The 11,715-nt window shown below is 39.2% G+C and overlaps 1 non-coding gene across 1 annotated transcript; it reads left to right on the top strand.

Annotated features, from left to right (window-relative positions):
• The first annotated feature begins 946 nt into the window (after window positions 1-946).
• Window positions 947-1,053, top strand: LOC127109250 (small nucleolar RNA R71). Its single transcript, XR_007796580.1, has one exon. It is a non-coding gene; the product is annotated as a small nucleolar RNA R71 (small nucleolar RNA).
• Window positions 1,054-11,715: the final 10,662 nt, after the last annotated feature.

Raw genomic sequence — 11,715 nt, 5'->3', positions numbered from 1 at the left:
CTTATTACTCTCTTCCTTTTCCTTAGGTTTATCTTCTTCCTCAGTTGACTTTTTAGAGTTTTGGTTCTCAACTCTTGGATCAGATGGTCCTTCTACCTCTGTTCCACTTCTCAATATAATTGCATGAGCGTGGCTTTTCGGGTTAGGTTGGGGCTGTCCAGGAAATGTACCAGTTGGGGCAGCAGTAGGCGCTTGTTGTTGAGCTACTTGTGAGATTTGTGTTTCCAGCATTTTGTTATGGGTAGCCAGGGCATCTACTTTACTTGCTAGTTGTTTAATCTGTTCGTTAGTGTGTACATTCTGGTTTAAGAAATCTTTATTGGTTTGCTGTTGAGAAGCTATGAAGTTCTCCATCATGATTTCCAAGTTGGATTTCCTAGGGACGTTATTGTTAGGCGTAGATGAGGTCGGCTTTTGATATCCAGGAGGTATAGCTGGGGCTTAACTGGGAGCCTGTCCTGGTGCGTATAAAGCATTATTACTCTTATATGAAAAATTAGGATGGTTCTTCCAGTTTGAGTTATAGGTATGCGAGTAAGGATTTCCTTGAGCATAGTTCACTTGCTCTGCTTGGATTCCTGTTAGGAGTTGACAATCTGTAGGAGTGTGACCTTGGATTCCACAGACTTCGCAATTTTGAGTCACGACAACCACGGTGGCTGGAGGTGATACATTTAAACTTTCAATTTTCTGGGCAAGAGCATCCACTTTTGCATTAACATGATCAAGGCTACTTATCTCGTACATGCCAGTTTTCGTTTGAGGTTTTTCTACCGTTGTTCTGTCGCTTCCCCATTGATAGTGGTTTTGGGCCATGCTTTCGATAAGTTGGTAAGCGTCAGCGTAAGGTTTATCCATAAGCGCACCACCTGCGGCGGCGTCTATTGTTAATCTTGTGTTGTATAGAAGACCATAATAGAAGGTATGAATTACAAACCAGTCCTCTAAACCATGGTGTGGACAAAGTCTCATCATGTCTTTGTATCTTTCCCAGGCTTCGAAAAGAGACTCGTTATCTTTCTGTTTAAATCCATTTATTTGGGCTCTTAACATAGCTATTTTGCTTGGAGGAAAATATCGGGCAAGAAAGACTTTCTTCAACTCATTCCATGTGGTGACTGAGTTGGAAGGAAGAGACTGAAGCCATCTTCTAGCTTTATCCCTTAACGAGAAAGGAAAAAGGCGATGTCGAATTGCCTCTGAAGTGACACCATTAGCTTTAACAGTATCAGCGTATTGGACAAATACGGATAAATGAAGGTTTGGATCCTCGGTAGGATTTCTAGAGAATTGATTCTGTTGCACTGCATGTAACAGCGAAGGTTTAAGTTCGAAGTTGTTTGCTTCGATTGCGGGTGGAGCAATACTCGAATGCGGCTCATCTTGCGATGGAGCGGCATAATCTCGAAGGGCACGAGCTGGTTCTGCCATCTCGGGTATCGGCGAAGGAAGAAGATTTTTGAGATCAGGAATTTCGATTGGAGGAAGATTGTTTGCAGCACGATACTCTCGAATTCGTCGTAAGACTCGGAGATATCGTTCAACGTCGTTGATTCGTAAGTAATACGGTTCGCCTTGTGAGCGAGTGTGTGGCATACAAATCAACGAAAAACAAGAAAAAAATAGTAAAATAAAAAAATGCCTTAGTCTCTACAGCGTAACAGAAGAGTTACGATATCGACTAAATAAAAGTCCCCGGCAACGGCGCCAAAAACTTGATTGCGACTTTATGAGTCTATTGGGGTATTAACTGCAAGTGCACAGTCTAATCGCGTAGTAATAAAAGATATCGATCCCACAGGGACTTATGAATCGATATACCGTTTTCTAAGGTCACTTCGTAAAGCTAAGGTGGATGATACTTTGATGATTAGGGGGAAAAGTAAAGCTAAAATGAAATCTAGATTAAATATATCGAATAACACGGATATCGGTATGTAGTTCGTCGTAATTAGGGAATCAAATCTTCGTTGGTTTCTTAGTTTTAAAATAAGTCCTTTCATTAGACACTATTGATTAAAAATCTTTTCTCAAACTCTCGCTCTGTTGAATAGACTATGATTTTACCTTAACGTACGCTCTCACTATTTAGTTAAAACTAAAATCACTTTTTGAAAACAATAGAATCTATAGAAACTCTTTTTAAGGAAATGCTAACCATCTAAACACCCTCGTCTCAAACTCTCGCTCTGTTGACTTAGATTATATGATTAAACTTAAATGCTTAACTCTCGTCCTCACATTTAACCCATAAAAATACTTTTTGAAAATGATTAGAATTTAATTAACTCTAAAAATTGCTTTCGCCCTGATTTAAAATTAATGTCCGATTTACACTGTCCAGTTAAAAGCTCAAACTATCGTTCTATTGATTTTAACTTCTTTATGTCTTTTACTCTCATACAAAAACTTTGGTGTTAACCCTGTAAATTGAGACCATAAAAAGAGTGACTATATCTTTAAATAAATTTAAACCAACTTAGTTTTGATTCCTTTATTCCGCTTACTTTACATACCGATACCTAAGTTTATTTAGCCGGACATGCTAAACAAGCCTAAACAATCATTATACTTAAATACAACCATATCAGACAGACAATATAGATAAACATCAGTACAAAGCATATATAAATTAAAACAATAAATTGATGAACCTGTAAAATTAATAGAAATCTTGATTGTTCTCTAACTTCGATGCTTGAACACTTCACCACAGACCGGTTGGATTTGTTCTTCACAATCTTCGATCAGACAGTAAAATAAAGGCGAAGGAATAAAATACTATGATCTAACGTAAGGTTAGATCTAGTAAAAGTTACACAATAGTTTCCGGTGTAGAAACTATTGTGAGAAAATTAATTGAATGCAAAGAAAATTGACTGGAAAAGAAAAGGAAATTAAAATTGCTAGGAAAGTAGAGTGCTGGAAAATTAAAAAGCAGTAAAAATAATGCACGGTGCCGAAAACTGGAAAATTGAGAGAGAGCTCCAGGGTTCCACCATTGGTCCTATTTATACCAATCCTTCAAGTGACCGTTTCTTCCAAAGTCCTTCAGTAGGTTTTCGTCACACGTCCACTGGTCAAGCGAAGAAAAAGGGTGAACCGTCCTTCTGTTACGCGTCAAAGCCAAAATATAGGAATCGGGGTGTGACGCTCGTCACACCTTGTGTGGCGCTCGTAACACTTAGCAGGAGGGCGTGACGCTCGTCACACCTTGTGTGGCGATCGTCACAGCATCACAGCGCCTCTCCTTGTAGTTGTGGGCTGGGCTTTAGTGGATTGCTTTTTATCCTCTTTTTGCACCTCCTTTTCTTTCTTTTTCACGTATGCTTCAAATAGTGTGGCCTGAAATAAATAGAAGGAAAATACCAAGTAATATCGAATAATATGAAATAAATCGAATCAAATAATAATATGATTTAATTAAATCGAGTCCAAAAATGTGATATTATTTCATGTTATCAGATATTGCCACAAAGGAAAAATAAATCAGAGAAACCGAAAGTCAGCAGGAGCATAATGCATTCCATAAGGAAAACTCACTAGGAGACATAGACCCTGAGGGGATAAAAGGGACTTATGTGTAGGCCAAACTACGACTTAAAACTGCTGGGAGACTTGAGGGATTCCACAAAATGGAAACTCAGTCGGGGAGAACAACAACATCTGCAAGGGATACGAATAAGTCAGGATGAGACTGAAATACTCGACTCGTGCAGGGAAAACGATTTCACTAAGGAAATGCGCACTCAACTCAACTGGGGAGAAGATAAACTTCAACACAGGAGGAGCAGAAATCTATTATCTATTACCTGTTACTGGGTAAGGAGATAATAAAAATCTTATAGGGAGAACATCCGTCATCGTTTAGGATGAACATATCAAGGATGAACTCGCTGAGGAAAACCAGGAGGGAATATTCATTACCAGTTACTGGGTAAGAATAACCTTGCCGGGGAAAACTGCAGAAAATAGGATTTATAACTACCGGTTACTAGGCAGAAGACCAAGGGTGAGAGTATCTGTCATCGGTTAGGATGAACATATCAAGGATAAACTCGACAGGGAAGAAAATCTGTCATCGGTTAAGATGAACATATCAAGGATAGACTTTCCTGGGGATGTCAAGGAGGATACCCGTAATCAGTTAGGATGAACATATCAAGGATATACCAATTGAACAAAAGGGAGTAATTACATCCTGTAAGACCCCAATTTTTGCCCTAAGATCCCTTATGGCATCATAACATTGCATTTGCAAAGCCTCAAGGATCATGAGCATCTTGGCTCCTTCCCTTTGGTTGGGACCTCTTGTGAGTGGTTTGAGCATGCTTGATTTGTATATTATTGCTTTTCTCATTTTTATTCATTAACCAAAAGCACAAAAATATGTCACTAACATCTTTTGTTTGTAGCTTGAGCAATCACAAGGTCCAAAGCTTCTAGGAGATCCTATGTGCATTAATATGGTCAAGGGAAGATGAAAGCAAGCATGACAATGGTTCTCAAAGCTCTCATCCATCAAATATGATTCCCAAGTGTCTCAATTCACCATTTTGATCAAATCAAATCAAAGGGTTTGAGGCTTGTTTCCCAAGGAAACCCTAATTCATCTGTGTACCAATTGTGCCTTGCTCATGAAGCAACCTCAGCCCAAGATCAAATACAATCAAGGGAAGTTGTATAATTCATCATTTCATGCATATTTGAATTTATTGGAGTGCCATCAATCATCAATTCATCAAGGTATGAGTTGTGGACTTGAGAAGTTGATCAGTCAATTCATCTGACTATCTTGAAATGCACTGAGACCTAACTTTTTATGTCTTGGTTAAATGGAGATGACCCCAAGAGAAAAAATGTTCTTAAAGACAATATGAACAACTTTCATGTTCATCAAATGTTTATTTTAAGCTTGGAAGTTCATCTTCCATTCCAAGACATTATAGGTCATTTTGACTGAAACCCTAATTTTGGGTCAACTTCCCAAGCACATAACTCATTAATTTTTCATGATTTTGGGATGATACTTGATGAATTTGAAAGCTTATTGTATCTATTTCAAATGTTATGTTGAGAAAAATTTCAAAATCTCAAAAGAAATACATGTGATAATGCAAAACATTATAGGTCACTTTGGGCCAAATGCATTGAAATGTGAAAATGTCCAACTTCAAGTGCCCATAACGCCTTCATTAAAAATCCAAATGATTCAAAATTTAAGTCCAAATTGATTGTCTTGAAATGACCTACAACTTGCATGTTGAAGATTTTATTATTTGGAGCTTGCATCATTAAAGCAGAAGGGCTTGAACATTGGCCAAATTTGGAAACTTCACATATGCATGTTTTGCACCCTACACTTCAAGCTCAAATTTATCTAATTTCCAAGGCCCAATTGGAATTTTGATCAACATAGCATTTGTTCCTTATGCAACAAGCTTTCTAACCATTACTCATAAGGTAGCATTTGGAGTTTGGAAGCACTATTTTCGAAGACATGAAGAATTAAGTGCATTTTGTGAAATTCAATTCAATTGCCATGCATGAGCTGATTATACTTAATGTACACGTCCATCTGCCTTTCACATGAACTCAGCAAGTTATTTCAGCCTTCATTGGGCCTTCCACGTGATCACACAAGCCCATGCAATGCAAAATCCATTTGCCATGCACACGAGTTAGCTCATGCATTCAACTCTCTCCATTTATAAATACCTTGCCATATCTCTTCAATTCTCCAACTTGAAGGTGCCTGAAATGCTGCAAGATTGAATCCCTAACCATACCTAAAGGAACAAGTTCATTTTTCTCCAAAAAAATTCAGATCTGAAATTCAATTGCATTTGGTTGAATTTTCAGATCTAAAGTTCCTAGACCTTCATCATTTGATCTATTGAAGTTTCTGTTTGCAAAAGGAACCAAAGAGAGTGACTCAATTCTTCACAATCCAAAGGTTTTGCTCGACTGAAATTTGCTTCGAATCTCATTGTACTTTGCTCCATTTGCCTTGACATTGTGTTGTCTGAAGTCCTCTCTATAGAGGCATCATTATTGTGTGTTTAATTGTTGGAATCGAGTAAGTTCAGTTGAACACCACCAAACTTCAATCTCTGATTTCTCTCCTGATAGGAATCTAGAGTGGAATTGAGTGGCATAGGACTGATGTACATCACTTCACCTTTTGAATGGTGTCTAGATCGTTCATTTTAGTTAGCATTTGAAATTCTGCATTTTTTGGTCTCCATCGGAGCTCATCGGAGAAGACGGTGGCGCTGGCCACCGTCTCATTGCCAGATCAATTGTGAGCCCTTGGATATGATCTCCAGTTTATATCATAACCATCAGATCTTATGACTTTATTTAGTTCATTGTGTTTCTCATTGACCTTGGACTATGGTACGCACGCAGCTCATTGCCATTAGATCCTCCACGTCAATTAATGAGGATCCATCTAACGCATGTGGTTTTTTCTAATTTCTAAAATTTTCATTTTTATTTTTTAATTCCATCTCATTTACAAAAATTCATATCTCTTTTATTATTGGTCCAAAAAATATGGGACCAATTGCATTATTTCTCTTTTAATTTCTAGTTTCTAAAAATGATTTTTAATATTTTTTTTTATCATTTGCTACTTTTTAATAATTTTCTCTTTTCTGGTTTTTTTAAATTCATTTTAAATAGTTTTTGATATTCAAAAAAATACAAAAATATTTTCTCAACCTCTTTGAATGATGATGGATCTATGAAAAATATTCTCATCAATTTATTAATTGATTTGAGATTTATTTGAGATTTTAGTTCAATTAGGTTATTTTTTCTTCATTTTTAATTGATTAAAAATAGTTTCTGACCTTTAAAAATGCTGAAATTTTTTTGTCAATCTTTGTTTGACCTTGTTGAACTTGGGATAATTCACTTGGACTTTTCAAAGTTGATTTGAAGTGAATTTGAAGTTTGACCTTTCTTTAATATTTTAATTCAAGTTTATTTTCAAATATTAAAAATGCCAAAAATATTTTGATTATTTCTTGACTTCCAATCTTTATCTCACTTCTGGTTTTTATGGTTTGACCTTGATCTTCCCTATCTTTGGTCAACATTGGTAGATTGGTACATTCTATTTTATCTAATGCACTTCATTTTCTTCATTTCCATTATCTTCATCTTCTTCTTCTTCTTTTCTTTTTGATCAATGAGTTAAAGGTTGATAAGTTAGCATTGGTTAGGGAGGTTTAATCTTCCTTGATTCAAATCTAATTCATCTTGATCAATTGATCAAGTGAATGGCTTTGCATTAAGGATAAACTGCTTTCTAAATCATGCAAAGAGATTAAACCAATACAAGATCATTTCTCATCTTCCTTTTGGCATGGCAAGTTGTTGGAACTTGGTTCACTAATAAAGACTTCTAACTTGTGTTGTTGCCTACATTATTATTGACCGGCCTCAGATAGTTGTGACTTCTACATAAGTCCAATTACGATTGCTTAACATAGCGCTAAATTTGCCTTATGGCACACTAACTACTAACACTAATCATTAACCATTAACATTTACTTTTTGCTCTTTACATTTATGCAATTTATTATTCTTGTACATATTATTCATTTGCTTTTTCCTTTTGCTCACTTGAGCACATGTTTATGTTAATGAAATTTTCCTTTTGCTCCCTTGAGCATATAATTGTGTATATATCATTGTGTTTGTGTTTTGTTTTGATTGTTGTGGACCAAAATGCAAAGAAATGAACAATTGGACTTAGATTTTAGGACTTTCCCTATGCAAATTTGGAGTCAAAGAGCAACTAGGCATTGAGCCTTTAGAGTGCTATAAAAGTCAAAGAGCAACTAGGCATTGGGCCTTTAGAGTGCTATAAATGTTGAAGAGGACCTTGAAAGGACCAATTTTTAAACTCCTTCTTGTTCATTCTTTGTTTGTTGATAGAACTTTTTAATGTGTGTGTTCTTGTGCTAGGAATTCCAACATTGAGCCAAATTGAGGAACCATTGCCATAAGCTTCTAAGAGAGAGAGATCTGAAAGCCATTGGAAGATTCCTAGGAGCTTGTTTTGATTGTGTGCTTGATTGCTTGAGCTTACACTTATTCTGCTTGCATATTCCAAAGGATGGGAGCTATTTGGATCATCAATATGATCTCAAGAGATGAACTACATTTGTGGTCTTTTTTTCTTATCCCTTATCTCTTGTATGATTAGGATTTTAGCCATTCTTCTTCTTCCCTCCACTCTAACCCAAGCCAAAACTTTTGTGCAAACATTTAACACTTCTTTTCAAACATTAGAAACCTAAGCCTTATGCTTTTGATTTTCAAACTCTCTTTTCATAACACTTATTTTGAATTGAGCTTCTAAGTCAACTTTGACCATATTTTGTAAATACTTTTCATTGGTAAATACCACTCATTCAAATACCTTTTTATGGTTTCAATGGCCACTCTCTTAATCAATTTTTTTTATAACCTTTAGCTATTAGGTTTGAGTTATCCTTGAGGTAGATGTAATAATCACCTATATCCTTAGTGATGGACAATGAGTCTTCCATGCTTATTATAGGGTTAACCCCTCACTAGCATGTTGAAGCTATCCCCACATGGTGGAATTGTGGTTTTTTTAGGTTGAGTTTTCTCCCTTGGATAACAAAAGACCTTAAGGCTTTTGGACCAATCAATTCACCAACTCATTTTGAGATTTTTACCCCGAACTACGAGGTTTTGATCCTAATCTTTTTAAGATGGTACGTAGCTGTCGCATTACGCGAAAAACCGGCGGGAAAAGAAACAACAGAGCCGCCACCGTGCGTTATTTATCCCAAAAGAGGGAAAGGAAACGCTCGAAGTAAACCTGGAAAGAACATGGTCTCGCGACCAGAGAAAGATGGGATCGGGAGTCGGTTATGCGAAGGGAAGGTATTAGCACCCCTACGCATCCGTCGTACTCGACGGGATCCACGCACAAAAAGAAAGGATAAGGTTGCTCAAAGACTGCTCAAATACTGCACAAGGCTGGAAGGAAACACAGAAAGACGGAAGAAGCGGGACTCGGCAGGATATCGCATCCCAGGCCTACGTAGTCTGTCAAGCACAGACATCAGAGTCGACGTAGTTCGGGACAGGGGAAACATGCTCGCTAGGATGTCGCATCCTATGCATACGTATCTTCTCTGACCGGAGAAGAATCAGAGCACTCGTAGCTCGGCTAACGCACGCCAAACATAACCACACAGGAAACCGACTGCCAATCGCTGGACTTACGTCTGACTCCACACAAACAGGCAAACATGGAAACCGAATGCCAATCACTGGACTTACATCAGACTCCGAACCAACAAACACACACAGGAAACCAACTGCCAATCGCTGGACCTACGTCAGACTCCAACAAGCAAACAAGACACAGGAAACCGACTGCCAATCGCTGGACTTACGTCAGACTCCAAACACACACAAAGGGGTGAAAAAGAAAAAGGGCGCCCGGAGAGATCAACTCATCTCCTGCCTACGTACCTCATCTGGTATGAGGATCAGGGCGACGTAGTTCCCCTTAACAGGGAAAGAACTTCTAACCTAACCAGAGACTGGGAAATGAAAAACTAGAAGGGAGCCTGACTCGAGCCTAATAGTTATCATGTAATCCTCAATGGTCCTAGGTTGAGGTTTCTACCCTAACTTGCACAGGGAGCAAGCTATCCTAAATAGCACAATCAAACAAACACAAGCACAATAAACAAACACACACACTATATGCAAACAGTTTGTGCTCATACAAGGCTAGGCTGCAAAAACAAGCCAACTGGAATGGGGTGTTTTTAGCTCTTAACCCTAACATTGAGAGTTAGGGTGAAGCAGATGAAATGGGAAGTGAGGGTAAGACCTCACAGCTCTTATCCCTGGCCGGGGAGAGCTTGACTCAAATAGAAAGTGTGGGAGTTCAGAATGTAGGAACAATAGCAACGGTCTCAAACGCTTGGCATAGAGTTTCATGGATCTCGCCATCCACCTCCACATATTTGAAAGAGGATAAATGACTCACCAGAATGTCCTCCTCGCCACACACAGTTACAATCTGACCGTTCCATACATACTTACGCTTCTGGTGGAGAGTTGACGAAACTGCCCCAGCCCCATGTATCCAGGGACGCCCCAATAAACAACTATATGCTGGTTGAATATCCATCACATAGAAGACAATACTGAACACCTCCGGGCCAATCTTCACTGGCAATGTGACTTCACCAAAAACAGACCGTTTGGATCCATCAAAAGCACGAACAATAAGATCACTCGTAGTGAGGACAACCCCTTCAACATCTATCTTGCTCAGAGTCTTCTTGGGCAACACGTTCAACGACGAGCCAGTGTCCACCAGCACATGAGACAACACTGCGCCCTTACACTCCATAGTGATATGCAGGGCCTTGTTATGGTTGCGACCTTCAGGCGTCAAATCCAAATCGGTGAACCCCAAGCCATGCCTCGTGCTCACATTAGCAATAACACCCTCCAACTGGTTGACAGAAATCTTCTGAGGCACGTAAGCCAGATTCAACATCTTCAGCAAGGCATTACGGTGTGCCTCAGAACACAACAGCAATGAGAGTATAGAAATCTTGGACGGAGTTTGATTCAGCTGATCTACAATCTTGTAGTCACTCTTCTTAATAATCTTCATAAACTCCTCCACATCTTTCTCAAACGAGCCCTCAGGCGCCTCCTTCTGAACAGGTTCTTCCTCAACCAAAGCCTGCTTACCTTTTGCTTTGGCGAGAGCCTCAGCATTATTATCTCTCAAAGGCTGCGGTGCGAACAGACGACCACTCCTTGTAAACCCTCCAGGACCCCCTACATTGTCCACCACCGGACCAACAGTTGCAGGAGCTCTACTTGGTAAACCAACAGTCACTGGAGACTGATTAACTGGCCTGATCTGACTTTCCGCCCTTCTGTTACTGTGGTAAGCATTATCATACTTCCACGGCACAACCCTACTATTCTCAACAGCCCTTCTACCAGACATAACAATAGTAGTGGGAGCACTAACAGTTACTGGAGCAGAAATGGTAACAGGAGTACCAACGGTTGTGGGTGCACTAACAATTCTCTGGCCACGTCCCTCAGACGGCTTGAAATAAATGGTGACAGTTGACACCACCCCACGATCTTTAACAGCCCGACTAAACTGCAGACAACCCTCATCAATCAGATTCTGGATACCAGTCTTCAACTGCATACAACCATTCACTGCCTCTTCACATTCTGAACAACCCTTACCACAACCCGGGAACACTTCCCCATTCAATAGACGATCCTTCACAACAAACAATGGAGTCTGAATCTCATCAACACTGACCACCAAATCCACAGCTTCCCCATCTTCCACATTGTTCACCCTATGCGTACCATGCTGAGGCATAGGATTGTTCACAACATTAGGCACAGGAGCAAAATTGATTGTTTTGGCGTCAATTAAGTCCTGGACCTTATGATGAAAAGCCCGGCAGTTTTCAATGTGGTGTCCCGGTGCACCAGAATGAAAGTCACAACGAACGTTGGCATCATACCCAGGCGGTATCTTCGTCAACGGAGCCATTGTACGCAACTCAACAAACCCCAATCTGAGCAATTCGGGCAGCAACTCAACATATGTCATAAGCAACAGGTCGAAACGACGATCCGACATTCTCTGTCTCGGCT

Source organism: Lathyrus oleraceus, chromosome 7 (genome assembly GCF_024323335.1).
Source record: "Lathyrus oleraceus cultivar Zhongwan6 chromosome 7, CAAS_Psat_ZW6_1.0, whole genome shotgun sequence".
In the NCBI taxonomy this organism is placed as follows: Eukaryota; Viridiplantae; Streptophyta; class Magnoliopsida; order Fabales; family Fabaceae; genus Lathyrus; species Lathyrus oleraceus.
This window is presented reverse-complemented; position numbering and strand designations above follow the sequence as displayed.